This window comes from Giraffa tippelskirchi, chromosome 12 (genome assembly GCF_054371585.1).
Source record: "Giraffa tippelskirchi isolate mGirTip1 chromosome 12, T2T-mGirTip1v1.2.pri, whole genome shotgun sequence".
Classification (NCBI taxonomy): domain Eukaryota; kingdom Metazoa; phylum Chordata; class Mammalia; order Artiodactyla; family Giraffidae; genus Giraffa; species Giraffa tippelskirchi.
Window position 1 is genome coordinate 101,562,267 of NC_137286.1, and position 17,677 is coordinate 101,579,943.

The window sequence follows — 17,677 nt, forward strand, 5'->3', positions numbered from 1 at the left end:
ACGAGGCAAAAGAAAATGGGAAAGAAGAGGGGGCCATATAGCCTTCCTTCCCCACCCCCCTTTCACAATGATAGGGTGAGTCCAAACCAGCATGGAAGATAAAGTCACAGCTAGTTTTTTTTTTCTTTCTAATGCTGAAGTATGGGGAAATCTTGAATCTTCACCAGTCCTGGGGGCTAGAGGTATGAAATTTTGCTAAATAGGATGCCCCTACCAAGCACATTTCATTAGTTCTACTCTCTGATGGTGCTTTTAATTTTTAAAACAGTGGCTTTAAAAAGCCTCTGGGGGATGCACAGCAATCTCAGTTAATCCCATAATAATAAAACCCAGCAGCTAAAATGCTGCTGTAACAATAATGACCAACGAACAGGCTTTAAGATGGATGGTGAGGAGGATTTCTTGACAAGGAGCATTACGGATTCACCTTGGACTCTCTCTCCCTCCTTAGCAAGCAGAACGGGGCTCATCTTTCTTGTGGGGCTTTGCTGAGCTTGCCTAGAGGCAGACGAGGTAACCTCTCAGCAGTCTTTCCCATCCTGTGAGTCTGAAGACATCCCTGGTGACCTAGTCCAGTGAGAACTGTCTTTTCCATTCTGGACTGAATGTGTAAAACCTCAGCAGAGTCCATCCGATAAATATGCACTGAAGGAAGCGAAAGTGTCAGTCACTCAGTAGTCTCCAACTCTTTGCGACTCCATGGACTGTAGCCAACCAGGCTCCTCTGTCCGCGGGATTTCCCAGGCCAAAATACTGGAGTGGGTAGCCATTCCCTTCTCCAGAGGATCTTCCTGACCCAGGGATCAAACCTGGGTCTCCTGCATTGCAGGTAGATTCTTTACTATCGGAGCCACCAGAGAAGCCCTAAGAATGCTGGAGTCTGAAGACGTCCCTAGTGACCTAGCCCAGCGGGAACTGTCTTTTCCATTCCGGGCTGAGTGTTTGAAAATTCAACAGAGTTCATCCAAAGAACATGCGCTGGGCAGCCTCTATGTGCAAAGCCCTGGGAAGATTTAGAGCAGGAAAGGCCGAAAATGGGGGTAGGGACTCCAACTTCAAAGAACTGACATCTAATGGGAGAGAGAGGGTGTTCATGGGAACCTAAGGCCAAGTGAAATAGGAAGGAAGTAGAAGTTGCAGCAAAGTGTGGAGGGAATTTGGAAGAAGAAATAATTTAGGATGGCTCAGCAATGGATAAATGTTTCTGGAGAAGCCAGTAACTGGGATCACTTTTTAAAGAGGAGTAGGATTTTGGTAACTGGAAAAGGGGGAAAGGACCCAAGGTAGAAGAAACAGCATTAGCAGAGGCATAATTGTGTGGCTGTGTGGGTTTGTCTAGGCTCTTTCTGGAAGCAAAGTACAGCCCTGGAAGAGTAAAGAGTTGGAACTCACAGACTTGAAGGCCACACCCAAGAGTTTGCTCTTTATCCCACTGATGACAGTGAGGTTTTTTTCAATAGAAAATGCTTTTATTTTTTTATTTTTATTTATTTTTTTAATAAATTTATTTATTTTAGTTGGGGGCTAATTACTTTACAATATTGTAGTGGTTTTTGCCATACATTGACATGAATCAGCCATGGGTTTACATGTGTTCCCCTTCCTGGACCCCCCTCCCACCCCCCTCCCCATCCCATCCCTCTGGGTCATCCCACCGCCCCAGCTCTGAGCATTTGTCTCATGCATTGAACCTGGAATGGTGTTCTGTTTCACATATGATAATATACATGTTTCAATGCTATTCTCTCAGAACGTCCCACCCTCACCTTCTCCCTCAGAGTCCATAAGACTGTTTTATGCATCTGTGTCTCTTATTCTGTCTCCCATTTAGGGTTATCATTACCATCTTTCAAATTCCATATATATGCATTAGTATACTGTATTGGTGTTTTTCTTTCTGGCTTACTTCACTCTGTATAATGGGCTCCAGTTTCATCCATCTCGATAGAACTGATTCAAATGTATTCTTTTTAATGGCTGAGTAATATTCCATTGTGTATATGTACCACAGCTTCCTTATCCATTCGTCTGATGATGGACATCTAGGTTGCTTCCATGTCCTGGCTATTGTAAACAGTGCTGCGATGAACACTGGGGTACATGTGTCTCTTTCAATTCTGGTTTCCTCAGTGTGTATGCCCAGCAGTGGGATTGCTGAGTCATATGGCAGTTCTATTCCCAGTTTTTTAAGGAATCTCCACACTGTTCTCCATAGTGGCTGTACTAGTTTGCATTCCCACCAACGGTGTAAGAGGGTTCCCTTTTCTCCACACCCTCTCCAGCATTTATTGCTTGTAGACTTTTGGATAGCAGCCATTCTGACTGGTGTGAAATGGTACCTCATTATGGTTTTGATTTGCATTTCTCTAATAATGAGTGATGTTGAGCATCTTTTCATGTGACAGTGAGGTTTTGAAAGGAGGGAATGAGCTAACCATGAGCTAACCTTTAGGAAAGTAACTCTGATGATGATGTAAAACCAAAAAGAAAAAAAAACTTTTAGGGGCAGATAACATTTTGTCCGCAAGGTCAAAGGTACCATGGCTTATCACCCATACCAGAAAGAGAGTTCCAACAAGGAAAACTTCTCATCTTGATCCCAAATGCTGTATTGTCCTTTCAGTCCTTTGATAAGTCTGGGAACAAGGCACTCACTGGCATTTTCCAAGAAGGTTCCGTTCATAAGTGATCACGTGACAGCATTGAAAACAGAGGTCTTCTAGACCCATTACTTGTGAGATGCCTCTCAGGGTTTGGCTTTGCCTCTGGTTTCCAGCTTTATCTAGTGACTTCACACGGCCATAGGTATCCTGAGAAAAATAGGGTCAGCTGAAGCTAGCAACCGGGCGGAAAGAAGACTAAACTTCAGTGGTGACGAGGGGAGGGTGGTGTATGCTATCCTGGACAGGAGAGATTATTCCTCCACCATTTTCATGAGCCATGGTTTTTTTGTCTTATTGGTTCTGTAACACAGATTGAGTCTTATTTGCAAGGCCATTGGAACCCATTTCATCCCTTTTGATTTCTTTTTTATAACTCACCTTGTACTCTACTTCCTAGATCATGACACACAGACAGCATCCTGCATCGTCATTGAATCCATGGTGCCTGCACTCATTCTGGGCACGACATGGGGGTGGCTGGCACTGAAGAGAGGAGATTCCTTCTCCCATCTGCGTCAGGCTATGAGATATCTCCTCCCTTCAATGCACATGGAAACAAGGTAAAAATCCTTCTCTCAGCCCACCTCCCACTCACCCACTTCTTGATGGATTTAGTCAACAAATACTTACCAAGCATGTATTGTGCCAGCTGCAGCATCAGATAGAGAGAGTGCAGGAGAACCAGGCACGCTTCTGACCCTGGAGGATGTTTAGTGTCAACAAATCATTGATGGTGGCAGGGTGCATGCCTGAGTGGGGGAGGGACAGGAGCTGCGGTGGAGGGGTGGGGGTGAGGGGTGGGGGATGGGGGATGAGGGGGGTGGGGGGTTGGGGGATGAGGTGGGTAGGGGGACGAGAAGCGGGAGAGACAGCCCAGGGAGGAGGCAGGGGCCTGCTATGTGAAGTGAGGTCAGGAAAGGAGGGCAGTTGCAGGCAGAACAAAGAGCAAAGTGTCTGCGGGTGATGAAAAGTGGGTGGAGTCTGAGGCCCTGAAAGAAAGCCAGGTGGGGGACGAGCAGGAACTGCAGAGGGTGACGTGGGGGGAGACTGCAGAGGAAGGCAGGTCCGTGTCATCGTGGACTCTGCTGTGGATGTCGGTACCTGTACGACGTCTCAGGGTGAGTGCCTCGACCTCCCCAGCTTCTGTTTTCACTCTGTATAAAGAGATTAGGGCAATACACCTGGAAAGGCAGGTTTGATGGGACAATGACAGGTTAACTGCTTTGTAAACAATCAATTATTCATAACATTAGACAATCAATAAAGCATACGGAGTTTATTAACTCCAAGTTCTACAAGACAGGTCTCTCGCTATATACCGTTGAAAATCTCCCCAAACCCACCAAGCACACAGCCTGATGCTCCATAAATGTTTGGTAAACTGAGTTGAAAGAACTGTTGATGTCATTTGCCACAGACTGCAGGGGACAATGGGGGTGAGGCAGGGGAGACGGTCCTTACAGAGCCCTAAGCCATGGTGTTGAGCTCTTGGGGGACCATGGGATGTGGTCTTAGAAGCCATAATAGATCAAACCAGTGATGTTCTGACTTCATAGTGAGTTTGAGTTCAAATGAAATAAAGCTTCTAAACAGATTCATCCTAACCCAATTTATTTCACTTGGGTACATTTTAAACTCAATTTGATATATACAGCTCACTACATGGCAAGGAAACTGTTTAGAACTCTTATTGCCCATGTAAGATTTCTAGTCCCACAGATAATATAAGAAAAAAATACCCCAAAGCTTCAGCATAGGATCTTCATAAATAGTGGAGATGGCTTATCATTACACTGACCCAAAGGGAGCCCTTGTGAGCAATGCATAAGTAAATCATTAACAGTTTGTGTTTCTCTTCGTTTGTTTAAATGGCATGGAAACTGGGGAGGTTTTACATCTTCTCTGATGGCTCAGAGGGTAAAGAACCCTCCTGGGATGCAGGAGACAAGGGAGATGCAGGTTTGATCCCCGGGTTCGGGAAGGTCCCCTGCAGAAAGAAATGGCAACCCACTCCCAGTATTCTTGCCTGGAGAAACCCATGGGCAGAGGAACCTGGCGGGCTATAGTCTGTGCAGCTGCAAAGAGTCAGATATGACTGAGCACACACATATAAAAATTCTGTTTTCAAAAACTCAGGGAATGTTGTAGATGATTATCATCTGTGAAACCTGAGAATGAACACCATCTCTGATATTTACTGGCTGTGTGACCTGGGGCAAATTACTCAGCTGGTCTGAGCCTCAGATAGTTTTAGTCTGAAAATGTAGATGACCACTGTACCCAAATCATGCCTGTAGAGGATTTAATGAGTTAAAACAGTGCCTGGCAAACTGATCTAGATTGATCAGTAGGTTAAGAATGAGATAGATGCTATAACAGAGAAAGATCTTTCACATGATGTTTGCTATTCAGAGAGATAATATTATCTTCCTTAAGTATATCTATAATAGGATTCATTCCTATTATAGATGTCCAGCTCAATGAGATGAGATTCTTCTAGAGCAGCCAACTTTTTTATCTTTATTTAAAGGCTTTATTGACTATGCCAAAGCCTTTGTGTGGATCTCAACAAACTGTGGAAAATTCTTAAAGATGTGGGAATATCAGACCACCTTAACTGCCTCCTGAGAAATTTGTATGCAGGTCAAGAAGCAACAGTTAGAACTGGACATGGAACCACAGACTGGTTCCAAATTGGGAAAGGAGTACATCAAGGCTGTATATTGTCACCCTGCTTATTTAACTTATATGCAGAATACATCACGCGAGATGCCAGGCTGGATGAAGCACAAGCTGGAATCAAGATTGCCGGGAGAAATATCAATAACCTCAGATATGCAGATGACACCACCCTTATGGCAGAAAGTGAAGAAGAACTAAAGAGCCTCTTGATGAAAGTGAAAGAGGAGAGTGAAAAAGTTGGCTTAAAACTCAACATTCAGAAAATGAAGATCATGGCATCTGGTCCCATCACTTCATGGGAAATAGATGGGGAAACAATGGAAACAGTGAGAGACTTTATTTTGGGGGGGCTCCAAAATCACTGCAGATGGTGAGTGCAGCCATGAAATTAAAAGATGCCTACTCCTTGGAAGGAAAGTTATGACCAACCTAGATAGCATATTAAAAAGCAGAGACATTACTTTGCCAACAAAGGTCCATCTAGTCAAAGCTTTGGTTTTTCCAGTGGTCATGTATGTATGTGAGAGTTGGACTATAAAGAAAGCTGAGCGCCGTAGAATTGATGCTTCTGAACTGTGGTGTTGGAGAAGACTCTTGAGAGTCCCTTGGACTGCAGGGAGATCCAACCAGTCGATCCTAAAGGAAATCAGTCCTGAATATTCATGCTGAAGCTGAAACTCCAATCCTTTGGCCACCTGATGCAAAGAACTGACTCATTTGAAAAGACCCTGATGCTGGGAAAGATTGAAGGCAGGAAGAGAAGGAGACAATAGAGGATGAGATGGTTGGATGGCATCACTGACTCGATGGACATGAGTTTGAGCAAGCTCCGGGAGTTGGTGATGGACAGGGAAGCCTGGCATGCTGCAGTTCATGGGGTCACAAAGAGTCAGACATGGCTGAGTGACTGAACTGAACTGAGAGGAGACAACATTGTAACACCCACAGAGGCTGCAAGAGGGTTCCCTAAAGGGTAAATGCATGGGTCATAAATATAGCCACATGCACCACTATTGTGAGTCCATGAACCCCTGAGACTTGGGTGAAGCTGATGATGCCCTCTGACCAGGGTAAAGCTTTTAAATCATCCAGACAAAAGAGATCCTTGACAGAGCCTTATCCATTGTGATTGACATTCATTGTCTTTGCTATTCATGGGGCTCTCTTAACATGTGACACACACCCCTCTCTGTGATGGGGACACTGTCTGGTTGCAGCAGAGTGGCTTTACGAGCACCTGTGGGGGCATTGGAGGGATCCGACCCAATTTATCCCATGCGTTCACGTCCCTTGGTAGCAAGTGAGAGTACCTTACCTCAAGATGACTGTCAGATAGCATCCCTACCTCCACCTGCCCCGAAACCTCCAACGACAGAACGTGTTTAATCACTGCCTCTCTGCGTGCAATTCCCTCCTAGGAGGCAGTGCAAAAGGAATTACCCAAAGGGATCCATGCTGGAAAAGCGTTTCTACTCTTCAACAAGAAGCTTGGAGCAGGCTCATGAAAAGTTTCCCATCATGAACGGCGTTCATTCCTTCTCGGAATCTGCCCTCTCTTCAGTGGGCTACATAGCTCCCTGGGGAGGCCAGAGAAATGTCCGTCCAGCTCAGACAGCCTCTTCCCCCTTCCGTCCTCATGGTCCACTGGCTGCTGTCCCTTTCCCTCTTCCTATCCAGATGCATGATGCGAAGAACTAACTCATTGGAAAAGACCCTGATGCTGGGAAAGATTGAAGGCAGCAGGAGAAGGGGGCGACAAGAGGATGAGATAGTTGGATGGCATCACTGACGCAATGTACGTGAGTTTGAGCAAACTCTGGGAGTTGGTGATGGACAGGGAAGCCTGGCGTGCTGCAGTTCATGGGATCACAAAGAGTCAGACATGACTGAGCAACTGAACTGAACTGATCCACATCCAGGTTTAGGAGGGAAATGATCCCCTTGCCAGGTGCATTTTAAGGCCATGGTCAGCATTCCAGAGAAACAGCGTGTGGCCCCTGCTACACAGGAAGCCTGAGGATGCTTCTAACAACCGTGCGGCCATTCCCAAGGCTGGGCTGGGGAACTCCAGCTGCAGGCTGACTGCAGTGTCCCATCACGTGGTTTGGCCGAGTGACACTCCATCATGGACAAGTGTCCACTGCCCTTCCTCTCGACAGCCCTTCTCATCACCTCTAGGCTTCTGTTATTAATATTTTGCTGTCAGACATCACTGACTCCTCCATGGTTACCAAACCTTCATACATGTGATTTACCCACTCTGCATCCATTCAGTGTTTGTTTAGCACCAGGTTACACTTGATGACCTACCTGCTAAACCTGGAGATCAGCAAGGAATCAGGTAGAGCCCTGCCCCCAGGGGGCTCACAGTTTGTGTGGCTTGATTGTTAACTTGGAGGGTGGGTGCGGAGAAGAGCTGTTGTCCTTCAGTCGCTCAGTCGGGTCTGACTCTTTGTGACCCCATGGACTGCAGCACGCCAGGCTTCCCTGTCCATCACAATCACCTGAAGCTTGCTCAGACTCATGTCCATTGAGTCGGTGATGACATCAAACCCTCCTCTATTGTCCCCTTCTCCTCCAGCCTTCAATCTTTTCTAGCATCAGGATCTCTTCCAATGAGTCGGCTCTTCACATCAGGTGGCCAAAGTATTGGAGCTTCAGCTTCAGCATCAGTCCTTCCAATGAATATTCAGGGTTGATTGCCTTTAGGATGGACTGGTTGGATCTCCTTGCAGTCCAGGGGAGAAGAGAGGGTGCATTAAAAGGATTCATCTGAGGAAAGTTTAAGGGGAGGACTCTTCACTGAGGGTGAGCAGGGTTAAGGGGACCAGACCGGGGTGTTTAGGCCCCCAGGGCAGTAGTAACAGGAGAAGCAATGACCACCCCAGCCCAAGGGGCAAAGGAGGACTGCAGCCCACAAGATCATTCTGCTGGGAGGATCACCCTACAGGAGGTGGACCCTGAAAAGAGTCCAGCCTCTGCCAGACTCTCCTCAGGTGGGGCAGAATGTTAATAGGGAGTGAGGGGGGTGCTTTTGGCAAATCCCTTGACCTCCCCTTTCCTCCCACTCTGTCTCCTAGGCTTGAGCTCGCTTGGCGGCCAGAGGCCCAGAGCACCCACGGGGTGCAGACTTTAGAGGTGGTGTCCAGGCATGGGGCAGCGGGGAGAGGTGAAAAATGGAGCTGGGGGCAGGGAGAAGGGGCAGCACAGTGGCCCCTGTGTGTCACCTGGGGGGAGGGGTGGGAGCATCCAACCTGCTCAGATTGAAGTCCCAGCCCCTGTGCCCTGAGCACGGGGTGGGAGGAGGGGAGCTTGGTGTGTTCCATCCGGGGGGCATCACAGCCAAAAATGCCCCCCTACAGATGGCTGGCCGCTGGGGTCTGGACCTCCCAAGATGGTCCACAGACAGGCCCAGTTATCACTCCGGGAGCCACGAAGAGGCGGTGGAGCTGCAGTTACCGGGCGGTGGGGGGAGTCTGAACAAAGATCCCAAGGCGCTGCTTCAAAATCACATACAAGTACGACATGGCCTTTGTTCTCGAGCCATGTTATGAGCTCACTATGGGGAGCAAACCTAGGCAGAAAAATATGAAACAATGACAACAAAGGCAGTGGAAATAAAAAGCCATCAAGGCAGAGATTCAGCGGCAAGCAGGTTGCTAGTGGAAAACGCAGCCCGGCCGGCAGGTAGGGTGGGCACCCAGGCACCTGCAGCCCTTGGTGTGGGGGTGACCATGCGTGTGCACACACACCCACACTTGCACACTCACAGGCGCATGCACTGCACAGGCATGCATGCAGACACACAAGCGCACAGGCATGCACAATGCAAAATCTCTTTCCACGGCTACACGATCACTCCTGGCAGTCTTCTTTGCTTTGCTGAAATGCACACCTGGAAACAGGAGGGAGAGAGGCAGAGGTGAGGAAGACTGACAGACGGACATTGTTGCTGGGGCTCTTTTTTCAGCAGCCATGTCCCTTTTGGGTTCTGGGTTATCCTAGAGGGAAACAAAGGTCTGTCTGTCTTGCTGGATTCATGATAGTTTTCCTGACAGTATGATGTCCAGGTGACACCATAGGAGTCAGGGGACCAGAGCATAGCTGATTCCAGCCTAGCTCCAAAATGGACAACCTGAAGCTGCTTGATACACTTCCCGTTTAATGATCTCCTCCCGGTTTCTGCCTTCGCAGCACCCTCGGGACCATCTTCCCATGATGGAAAAGTGCAGTTTCAACAAAACAGGAGGGAACGGTGGGTTTGCCACTACTTTGCTTTTTCTGGGAGGTATTCGCCTCTGGCAATCCCTTCCCATCTCCTCCTGACATTCAGGTCAGCATCTTGGTACCTGGGTTTCTCCCAGATTCCAGTATTCCTGCCATGAAGCTGGTGTTACAATGACACAGATACTGCACATCACAGGTGATGGCTAAATATCCTAAGACAAGGGGATTGCAGGTGTCATTGTGTGGGTCTTTCCATCTGTTCCAGAAATGCAGAGCCTTGGAGAATGAAAGGACAGGAAACATTCACAGGAGCAGCTTCAATGCTCAGCCCAGAACCAAAGACGGCGGGAGGGCTCTACCTTCTGTGGGGACACCATGCGTGGTGCGGCTGTCGTGGAGCAGTTAGACTAGGGAAACAATCTCAGTATTTGAAAATGGCTTCATTTGTGAAGATGTTGAATCCTCCACATTTCCCAAAACAGCACCTTTCATTGTGTGAACAGTGAAAGTGCTAGTCACTAAGTCGTGTCCATAGCCCGCCAGGCTCCTCTGTCCATGGGATTCTCCAGGCTAGAATACTGGAGTGGGTAACCTTTCCCTTCTCCAGGGGATCTTTCCGACCCAGGGGTTGAATCCGGGTCTCCTGCGTTGCAGGCAGATTCTTTATCATCTGAGCCACCAGGAAGCACCTTTCACTGGGCCCATGTAAAACCCAGAAGAGCAGGACTAAAGAGAAGTGCAGCTGAATTCACAAAACGTGGAATAAATTGCTGACGCTCCGTCACATGACTTCTTGTGTGATCTGTTTTCCAGCTGCCAAAACGAATGCCTAGTCCCTGGTGTGTGAGTCTTGTGCCCAGGTCTATATCAGCTGAGACCTCTCTTGGAGACTGGAGAAGTTAGCTCCACACTGGACCCATCCCATCCTCTGTCCTGTCTCTGCTTCCCATCAGCGGCTCACCTTGCTTATTCCTGACCTTATTGTTTTCACACGTGCCTTTCTCCCAATGCCCTCTGAGTCTCACAAAGTATGTAGCTTGGAGATCCACACCTGGGGAGACCCATCATATGTGCTCGATGAAGAAGTGCCTGGACCCATGGCAAAGGGATCCAGTGGTAACGTTCACCTCTGGCCTGGCAGATCCTGTTTTGTCCTCCACTCCAGGGGCATTGTCCAGAATTACAGTTGGTCAGCACTTACTGCTGAACATACATCTTCCTGAGAACTTTCCAGGGCTCTGCCTTCTCCCCATTGGTGCCACCCTAGGTCCGCAGGCCCCTTGACTCAACACTTTAGCGTTTAAACTGGCACATGATGTAACCAAAGGCTCCCAGGGAAGGCCACCCACCTCTAGGGCACCCACCTTAGCTACTATGTCAATGAAAAATGATTCATGTTCCAAAGCACTTTAGAATTATCTGAGTCACACCTGGTGATGCCATCACCAGACCCCTTGATGCATTATATATCACAGTGAGCAAACCACCTCCACTAGCCAGCCCCCAAGACCTCAGTGGCACACCAACCAGACTTTTGGGTGAGGAGGGCCAACCCACCCCCCTACACCTACCCTCCAAGCTGCACACTTTGTACGTCCTGTCCTCTCAGCCTGACACTCAGAGGGAGACCACAGCTTCCTCTCCTTCTGCAAGACCCAGTTTTCCCAAACTCCACCCACTTGCCCAAGAAAGCAGGACTGATGGAGTGGGCAGGGGGATATGATGCCAACCTATAAACTAAAAAGAATTGTGAAACACATAATCATAGTTCGGAAGAGATGTCAGGAAAGCCTCCTTCAGTTATGGAAATTACTGTAAAATAAACAAAAACCAGTGGGTCGCCTTCTTGTGCAAGTTCTTGCTGTTCTTTTTCCTCCTTTTCATTTTCACCATAAGAATCCATAACCTGGCTAGGGAACAAGTCTTCCTATGTAATATAAAAGCAGTAGAACTACTGGTGATATTAATAATACTTTACATTGATAGAGCATTTCTCACCTTTAAAGCCCTTTATAAATATTAACTAATTAATCCCCTTAGCAACAAAGTACTTACTTTGTTGGCTTCTAGGCATATAATTCAGTAGTGGCCTGAATTATACATCTCCCTGTCGAGTGGTTTGCCATCGTTTTCAAATGAACAACATTGGTAGAGATGCATTTTCTGTCCAATTCTGAAGTCAAATTTTAAAAATCAGTATAAAAGAAATGGGGTGGGGAGAATTCTAGCTACAGCAAAAACATATCCCAATTGTTAGCTTGTGCTAAAGGCAGAAAATGTTTTCAGCACTGAATCTCATCTAAGGCTTGCCCTAGTTGTTATCATCTCTAACAGGCTCACATAGAAAATTCCAGAAACTAGCATCCTTGATTCTATTTACGCCTATTTAAAAATAAAACTGACATCAATACTGATATTGCTCTGGGCTATTATTGCCTCAGGTGTTTTTCCTCTTTCCTTTTTGAGGTTTGAATCAATAGACCAGCAAAGACAATGGGTGAAATACTCCCTCCCTTTTCTTACCTGCCCTCCCTCTGTACCTGCCCCCCCCACTCCCACACCTGTGGGTCCATTCAGTGGTAGCCTCCCTGCGGAGCACAGTGCCTGGCACTTTGTTGCTTAATTGCCCAGTTGTGTCCAACTCTTTTGTGACCTCATGGACTATAGCCCACCAGGCTCCTCTGTCCTTGGGATTTTTCAGGCAAGAATACTGCAGGGGGTTGCCATTTTCTATTCCAGGGGATCTTCCCAACCCAGGGGTTGAACCCACATCTCCTTCATTGCAGGAGGATTCTTTAACACTGCGCCACGAGGGAAGTCCTTTCTGGCACAGATATGCTAGCCCAAGCCACTCCTTTGGCCCTTGGGAGGCGTGGATAAGGGCCAGGTGGGTGGGAGGCGGTGCCAGGGTGTGTGGTCCCCTCCCTTCGGGGCTGGGAGGGGCAGGGGGTGTGTCCTCTCCCAACTCTCTCTCCAGGTGCCCACACTGCTAACCTTGGCCTCCTTGGATTGCCAAGCCCTGAGCTGAATGCCCCACCACCCTACCCACATCTTGGCAAAAGAATCTGATTAAACTTCTCTCTTCCATCCCACTCGCGTGGGGCCACCTGGTTCCATTGCTCCTCTTTTTACACTTGGGAAAACCAGGGCCTAGAGAATCCCATTGACAGAAGAGCCTGGCAGGCGACAGTCCATGGGGTCAAAGAGTCAGACATGACTTAGCAACTAAACCACCACCAAACCGAGGCTCAGCTCCCACTGGTGGTTGCGAGCTTGGCTCAAGCCACAGCCATGACCATCAAAGCCAACGTGCTCGCGGCTGTTCCAGGAGGCCCCCTATCCGTGACCCTCAGTATGGAAGGAACTGAGAGGTGATTCCAAACATGCAGTGAAGCCCACTGTATGCTCCCCACCACTCGGACTCCTGTGAGTGTCTGCACGGGGCTCTAGGTGCTGAGAAACTCCAGCAGAGTCTCTGCTGCTGGGTCTGCCGATGGGCCCCTTCCCCTCCTTCCTGGGGTAAAATCTGCATATAGTCACTCTGCCAGAAAACAGACAATGTAGAATCCTGAGGGTAGAATGAAATCTCTGCCTTTTCCTGCTCTGGGTCCTGCCATTTCTGGCTTGACTACTTTTGTCCTGAGCCGGGGTGCCCAGGCCCTGGTGGGGGACACTCTCCTGTGTGACCTGGGATGTCTGCACATTTCACAGACACACTCAGGGCTGTGACATGACTCCAGCAGCCTGCACGTTCTCCCAGGTTCACAGCATCCACGGCTGTGTCCACCTTCCTATCTTTAAACCTCCCCTTGGCCACACTTGGGGTTAGAAGTCCCTGTTAACAATCAATTCTGTTTTTACAAAACCCTCGCTCATAGATACTCCCCACCTCCAGTTGTAGGTTTCACTGTCAGCAAGCAACACGCTGAGCCAAGTATCTTCCCACCCCTGAGAAGAACTGGACCTGAAGCCAGGCGTCCTTGGAAGACCCCTCCTCTGTTTAGAGCCTTGGTCCCTGCAGGAGGAGGAAGTACAGAAGAGGCCCTGGAAGCATTTCAGTTTAGGACACAGTGGGATGTCACTGGAGTCAACAGGCCCGCCTCTAATCCCCTCTGGGCTGTCCCCCCACAAGGCTGTCCCAGGTCACACAGCTGCAAGGTGCAGAGCCGGCCCCCGAGCCCTTGGACCCTCAGTTGGATTGTCCCTGAGCCTCGGGCTCCTTCTCTGTGAGGTGGGCTAAGCTCATTCACCACCAGGGCTGTTGGGAGGACTGCATGGTGACACAGAGGATGCACGTAAGGCCTGAACTGGGCCTTTAGCCAGTTCCTTCCCTTCTCTACCAAGGTGGCAAGTGCTCTCCCGGGCATCTACTTGGGGTTCTTCCTCTATGAATGCAGGTCAAGTTCTCATGCAGAGATTCAGGTCCACTGGGAGAGGGGAATCTAGCGAAGATTCCATGAGAGGCCGTACCTCTACCCTGGCCACCGCTGCCCCAGGCGCCAGGCGCCCACACCCACAGGAGTCAGACCCACTTTGTTTACCAAACAGCGCATCCTAGCACAGCTCTGTTGCCAAGGACAACGGTGACTGTCCCGCTATTATTCAGAACACTGCTATATTCTCTCTCACACAATAGAGAGAAAGAACATGTTCTAATGAGGAGAGGGTATGAAAAGGCTCGGCAGCATCAGGACACCCCAAAGACCAAGCCTGAATGCTAACCCATGAGAGGAAGTGCTTTTGGAGGAGCTTGGCAAGTGGGCTGTGCTAGCCAGGTGCCCCCACCTGTAGCCACTTGTCAGCGGATCTCAGAACATCCCTGTGTATGGCTATTCAGCCATTGGGAGGGGTTCATTCAGCCAGGGGGGCTTCCCTGTTGGCTCAGACGGTAAAGAATCTGCCTGCAATGCAGGAGACCTAGGTTTGATCCCTGGGTCAGGAAGATCCTCCGGAGGAGGGCATGGCAACCCACCGTGGAGAATCCCACAGACAGAGGAGCCTGGCGGGCTACAGTCCATTGAGTTGCAAAGTGTAGGACACAACTGAAGCGACTTAGCATGCACACATACAGCCAGGAGCTCAACCTCTCAAATGGCCAGATGATTGGGCCTTTACTGCCCTGTCCCAGGTTGCACTGATGTGTCCTTAGATGGGATGTCCTCCCTGAAGGCCAGGGGTTGCCACGGCTCCAGCCCTGTGACTCCCCACTCCCTAGGGCAGACAGAGGGTGAGCGAGACCACCCGCCTGTCAGGCTGAGTCAAGGGAACCCACCCAGTTTCAGAGAAACAGCTGGTACCAGAGAGCCTGCAGGGAAGATCACATCCCCTGAGTGGTGCTGACATATTTAACCTCGGGATAAATTCCAGAAAAATGACAGAGTCCCTCCAAGGGATGAGCACAGTGGCAAGGACCCCAAGGCGAGTTCAAGACCCGCGTGTCAGGACAGGGACAATTTGCAAAGGTGCCCGTAGGGAAGGGGTTAGAAAAGCAACCACCCCAAAGGGTACCACCTCTGGGTGGGAGTCAGGCAGAGAATGCGGCCACCCAGGATCGAGGCGACAGGCAGGGACAGCCACCCAGACCCCAAAGGCAGAGTGAAGGCCAAAGCAGGGTGTAGCAACGGAACACAGCTTGTCTGGAACTTCACATGGGGGGCCGCTCCTGGGCGATGGGGCAAAAGTGGAAGAAATAGGGACCCCTTTTCGACCTGGACTCAGGTGTTCATAGGTAGGTCTCGGAGATGGCAAAGGATGCAGAGACTTGGAAAGAGATTGAAGCTGAGAAGGAGAGAGACTTCCTTCCTCTACCCACTCCTGCCGTCTAATTCTGCCAGAAAGGAAGATGCTAGAGGGGCAGAGGAGAGCAGCCATCACTTGAGTGCTTGGGAAGATGGATGGAGAAGACCCGGGTGGATAAAGTTGCTGTCTGCCTGCCCTCTGCAGCGTTCTCGTGGCCCCTGGGGGCCTGTGGAGCCCGAGTTGGCATGGAGACCGCGGTGACGAGAAGTAATTTCATGTCAAGAGCACTTCTAGGAATGTGAGGCTGAGCTGTGGCGACAGGGAGGTTCGGCCAGTGGAGCGATGGGGCGATCACCCTGTTGTGTCAGGATGCACTCCACCTGCCTGTGGGGGAGAGGGGCGCCCCCACCCACGGCTTTGCCCCAGGTCTCCAGAACATGGGGGAAAGAGACACAGAAATCAGAACATCGCTGTGAAACTTAGCAGTTCCTGATCAGAAGTGGTCAAAACAAGAAGCTCCTACCAACAATTAGCTTCGGGAACAGATTTACAAACCAAAACCACAGTTAGTAAGTGTGCTGATGAATCTGAGTTTGACCTCAAGCTTATGCCCTGTCTTTGGCTGTGAACAAATAACAATAAACAAGTCTCCAGATGTATGGGGCTGGGTGTGTTCCTAGGAGACTGCTTTAAATCACGTTATTTTGTAGCAATATACCATCTTTCCAGGTGTCTGGTATGTGTTTGGAAAGTTATCTCAACTTAAAAAAAGGACCTTGCAGCATTTAAAATAAAAACTCTGAAGAATGGGTTAACCCTCTAAACACCAGACACATAAATACACAGCCAGTGCTCTGGGCAATGTATTTTTTTAAGAGAGATTGCCTTTTTATTTTTATTTATTTATTTTTTATTGTTTTGGCTGGGCCATGGGATATTAGTCTTCCAACCAGGGATCGAACTCACACCCCTTGTGTTGGAAGCACAGTCTTGACTACTAGACTGTCAAGGAGGTCCAAAACCCAGACTTGCACAGAGAGGTGATTTTTCTGGAAAAGTGATTGACAAAGCAGGATTTCAGCTCTAAGAGGCAGGGCATCAGTTCAGAACCTGACCCTTGGGGCCAGTGTGTGGGAGATGTGTTTTCTATCTGGTACTTGATCTTTCAACTTCATTTTCTCTTTCCTAAAGTAAACACCGCCTTTAAAAACACCAGCCTTTTAGCGACTCTTCCCTGAATGGTGTTTATCTTCCAGGCTATCTATTAATTGTCAGTTTATTTAGCAAACCTAGTTTGCCCAGGGTTGACGGATCTGTTTAATATCCTTCTTTAAGGTAGACTGGCTTATCTTTACAAAAAAATGTTATCAGGTGCCTGCTGTAAGGATCATTACTTTGATTTATTGTTTCCTCTGCAGCAAATATCCAATAATGGGTTTTCCTTAAGCCGTATCCGTACTCCTTTTGGTCATGAATTTTCAGCGCCTTTCTTGTTTCTCTGTGTCTAAGTACTGTGTAGATTTGAGGGCCAGGACGTTTCAGGAACTCACCCAGGCCCTGTCCACATGGCCTCAAGGCCTCTAATGGGCAAGACGATGGTGATGCCTGGAGGAAAGTGGTAATGGAGAGCATGACCTTGAGCGGGTGACAGCCCCTGGTTCCTGTGACCTTTGAGAGGACCTCCCAGTGGACTCCCCAGGTGGTGCAGTGGTAAAGAACCCGCCCGCCAATGCTGGAGATGTAAGAGATGCAAGTCCGATCCCTGGGTGGGTAGATTCCCCTGGAGGAGGAAATGGCAACCGGCTCTAGTATTCTTGCCTGGGAAATCCCATAGGCAGAGGAGCCCAGCGGGCTAGGGTCCATGGGGTCACAAAGAGTCGACTGAGCCACTGAGTACACACGCTCAATGTGTCAGGAAGCAGGTACCCAAGGAACACCCACCCCACACAGAGCCAAGATGCCCTACTGGTCGTGTGCAAGGTCCCAGGCAGGCACCTTCCAAGGTATCTCAGGTCAGTAGGGCTCAGGGTGGGTGGGAAGGGGAGAGCAGTGAGAGAGTCACTGAGTCACTGAGTGGCCCATGCAGGTCGCACATGGGGACACCAAGTCCTTCACCCAAAGTTCAAAGGCCTGAGCGGAGAAGTCATTCTAGCTCTGGTTTGTGCTTTGTCTGTGGTGTTGCAATGAATCATCTACTTCCCCTTTGTCTTCCACTTCTATAAAGAGTGGTATGAGTAATACTCTTCATATTTCCCATTTTAAGAGAAATTCAGAAAGTTTAGATAGACTGGGGGTTCTTGTTGCCAGATTTTTTCCCCTTAAACAGTTTCCCCCATCTATATATAAGTAAACAACTCTCTTACACA

The 17,677-nt window shown here is 48.9% G+C and overlaps 1 long non-coding RNA gene across 1 annotated transcript; it reads right to left on the minus strand.

Moving 5' to 3' along the window:
* Window positions 1-2,497: 2,497 nt before the first annotated feature.
* Window positions 2,498-12,129, minus strand: LOC145529276 (uncharacterized). The gene is made up of 8 exons (XR_014071080.1): window positions 12,096-12,129; window positions 11,628-11,745; window positions 8,600-8,919; window positions 7,656-8,073; window positions 3,765-3,817; window positions 3,294-3,362; window positions 3,042-3,201; window positions 2,498-2,810 (listed from the first exon to the last, which is right to left on the minus strand). It is a non-coding gene; the product is annotated as an uncharacterized LOC145529276 (long non-coding RNA).
* Window positions 12,130-17,677: the final 5,548 nt, after the last annotated feature.